Source organism: Antrostomus carolinensis, unplaced genomic scaffold (genome assembly GCF_000700745.2).
Source record: "Antrostomus carolinensis isolate BGI_N321 unplaced genomic scaffold, ASM70074v2 scaffold19439, whole genome shotgun sequence".
NCBI classification, from domain to species: Eukaryota; Metazoa; Chordata; class Aves; order Caprimulgiformes; family Caprimulgidae; genus Antrostomus; species Antrostomus carolinensis.
The window spans coordinates 8,203-12,125 of NW_010336759.1; positions in this window are offsets into that span (position 1 = coordinate 8,203).

Below are 3,923 nucleotides of genomic sequence, written 5' to 3' on the forward strand. Positions count from 1 at the left end.
CATGACTCAGAGCTGGGGCTTTAATGGAGAAAGTGTAACCCTAAACTGGTATTAAATAAAATCCCAATAAATTGGCACTAGTTCGGTCTCCAGCCGCGCACTGGGGCATGGAGATGCCAAGTTTTGCTGGGCCAGGGCTGGAGGCACCGAGCTGAATGGCAGGAGGACGCGGATGTTGAAAGCAGGAGCCAGAGCAAGTGGCTGGAACCAAGAGGGTTGAGAGCCCTGTGCTATCAGGAACCCTCTCCTACAGAAGGTGCTTCTGAGCCACTCGCAGCCCTGATGCAAAAATTCAAAACCTTCAGAAGAGCCGTTGTTCACTCCTAACCCCGGCTCCGTCACCTCTTCGCAGAAACACGGCGCCAACACCTACAACGGTGCAAGGCTGTAATTAAGGTAATTAAACAGGGTAAAGTACAGGCGGAGCGGGGCATCCACCGCGCCTGCTCCCCGCCTGTTGGGGAACTTTGTCCCTCTTGCTACCGCACCCCCTGGCTCTAAACAAGGGCAAGCAGCGATGGAGCATGAGGGCTGGCTACGGCGTGGAGGACAACCCCAGCCACAGACACCGTCACCTTCATCGTGGAAAGGAAACCGGTTGCCGACCGGTGATGCTGACTCAGGAACAGAGGTGTCCCAACCCCAGTTTGGCTTTGTGGCGTCTCTGTGGGTTCAGTTCAAGGTATTTCATTAACCAACTTCCGATCCCTTAATACTCACAGCCCCGGATCGCAGCGTGGGGCTTCCAGACGTCCTGTGAGAGAGCTGGGTCTGTTCAGCCTGGAGAAGAGACGACTCTGAGGGGATCTGGTTAATGTTTACCAATATCTAAAGGGAGAGTGTCTAGAGGACGGGGTCAGACTCTTCTCGTTGGCACCCAACAATTGGATGAGAGGCAACGGGGATAAACTGCAGCACAGAAAGTTCCACCTGAACGTGAGGAAGAACTTTACTGGGAGGGTGACTGAGCACTGGGACAGGCTCCCCAGAGAGGCTGTGGAATCTCCCTCCCTGGAGATATCTGGACAAAATCCTGGTTCATGTGCTCCAGGAGTCCCTGCTCGAGCAGGGGGGTTGGACTCGATGTGACCTTCAGAGGCCCCTTCCAACCTCAACCGTCCTGTGATTCTCTGGGAAGGACAAGGGTCAGGCTGCAGCTCAGGGGTCTCTGTGCCGGGGCTGCAGCTGCCACCGCAGCGAGCGGGGCCAGGGGACCATGCCAACCCCTTGCAGTTGTTCAGCTTCACACTGGGGCTATTCAACCCTCGGCAGGGACAGGGAGGGTGCGGAGGCAGGTGGGCACCCAGCCCCGACACCCCGATGAGGGGCTGCGGGTGACTGACAGCGGCGGTGGACAGATAGGGGTTTCAGATGGCGCTGGCCTTGGATGTTTGGGGACACGTCGAGGCAGTCACAGAGGAACAGGCTCAACAAACAGAGAGAGAGGAGACCTTCTCTTGCCTCACAAAGAGAACAGGATGGGGAAACAGGTAACACAGCTGACAGCAGGACAGTGGGAATCGATTGACAGAACAAGGGGAAATGGGTTTAAGCTGAAAGAGGGGAGGTTTAGATGAGATATTAGGAAGAAGTTCTTCACTGTGAGGGTGGTCAGACACTGGAACAGGTTGCCCAAGGAAGTTCTGGATGCCCTCTCCCTGGAAGTGTTCTCAGCCAGGCTGGATGAGGCTTTGAGCAACCTGGTCTAGTGGAAGGTGTCCCTGCTGCTGGCAGGGAGGTTGGGACTGGATGAGCTTTAAGGTCCCTTCCCACCCAAACCAGTCTGGGATTCTGTGATTCTATGATTCCCAGCTCTATCCCAGGACAACCCATCCCAAACCCACCACATTGATGCTTCCCAGGGACTCCTCCCTGCCAGCACTAATTTGGCCAGGTCCAGGGAAAAAGCTCCAGTGGCTTCCCCCAGCGACCAGCAGCGGGGAAGGAAACTGCTTCCCTCAAAGGGCACAAATTTAACAGAGTCAGGAGCTGGCAGCAGCTCGGTGTGCCGCACCCCGGCTGCGCCGTCCTCTCCACGTGCCTCTGCCCAGCGCCGCCAAAGGCTCTCGCTTCTGCCGGGCTCCGGAGCTGAAGCGTTAATGGGATTCAGGGGACTGAAGTGACACACGTGAGACTGAAAAACACTCAGAGGATGCAGGGGATGAATGCTTCCTACGCCAAAACCAGCGCTGTTTCCCTTTGCAATCGCTTCTTGTTAATCCCCCACCTCTGAGGTGAAGGTCCTTAATTTACCAGGGTGGATCCTATTATAATAAAAATATTTAAAGCAGCGGGGTTTCCTCTGATTCCTCTCATCCCCAGGAGCACAGCGAGGGGACAGCCCAGCCCTGCCACGGGACAGGGTAACAGTTGTGTCTGGAAGATGCTAGCGAACGCAGCCAGCGATGAGCAGAGCCACAAAAATGAAAGTGCTGGAGCTTTTTCCTCCACTTGAGATCATCCTGCCCGGGGAGCTGGGAAAAACCAGAGCTGGATGTTTGCACAGATGAGAAATACTCCAGCATAGGAAAAGTGAGGGGGGTAACAAAAAATCTCAGCTTTTTCCATGGAGCCTCAGCCCGGCAGCACAGAGGGAGGGCAGGAGTGCTGGGTGTGGATGTCAGGGATAAATAAATCTGTCCAGAGCGCTGGAGACTCAGGGACAGCACATTTAACAGGGTCCCCAAGGGGCACGGGGGGTCCCGGACCAGCCCCAGCTCTGCGTCGCCTGCTCCCTCACAGCATCACCAGCTGCACAAGCTGTTCTTTGTTTTGCTTCGAAAGGGCAAAGCCTCCTCCGAGCCAAACTGTTCCATCCCTGGCAGGGTTTGTATGAGACAGAAAGGGGGGGAAACAGCCCAGGAGCCTGAGGTTTCTCCCCCACGCAAAATGTTCCAGCACAAGCACATGGCTGCTGAAGGCGGCAGAGGCAGCGCCCAGCCCTGCGGCGGGGAAGCTGATTTATTTTTTTTTCTCCTCTTTTTTCCTCCCCCTTTTTTCCATAAACGGGTTCCATGGATCTGCTCCTTCCTAGAAGGTTATTGATGAACCCAGCACAAGACAAAATCCACCCGGCATAGGGAAAGGGCTGTGGGGTTCACCCCGACCCTCCCAGCACCCTCGCTCTGCCCTTGGACCAGCTTCACCCACCCACAGCTTTTGGAAAACAAGAGATTTTTCTTCATTAAGGGCCAGGGATGAGATCTGGGTCCAGGGAGGAAGAGGCGCTGCCAAGGCACCGGCTTAATCGAGTTAGGGGCTGCAATTCAGGAAGCCATCGCTCATCAGCCGCGCTGCTAACGAGGGCCTGGTTCCTGTTTCAGAGAAGGGAACTTGCCACAGCACAACCACCCCTTGCCCACGGGAACGGGGCACTGGGAGCCCCCCAGGGCTCTTCTCTTGGGGATGGGGGTGCCCGAGGGCCGTATCCATCCACCCCAGCATCCCAAACTAGGGCTGGCACTGACAAACACCCTGCCTGGAGGATCTGTGTCCTGGTTTTTACTGGGTCAGAGCTGGTTCTGTTCAGCAGCTTGAACAGCACTGGGGGTTGGGTTCAGCTGGGATTTGTTATGAAATAAAAATCCATTGATAACATCCCAATATTTGCATTTTTGTCACTGGATGTTGAAGGACTTTGTATTTTGCTGCTCTGCAGGTGCAAGGTGTGGGGGGCGAGAAATATTGAAATTAATGAGCTAAACTGGCATTGGGCTCTGCCAAGGGGCTGTTCCATCTCCTGTCCCCCATGGGCAGGAGATCCATGAGGGGCTCTTCCTCTCTTGCTCTCTCTGGCTTTGGCTCGGGCTCTGGCTCTCCCGGGATTGTGGTTCCTGCGGGATCGTGATCTGGGAACGGGCTGGGCTCGGTGGGCGGGTGGTGAGCGATGGCACTGGGTGTCACTCATTGCCATATTTTATTAC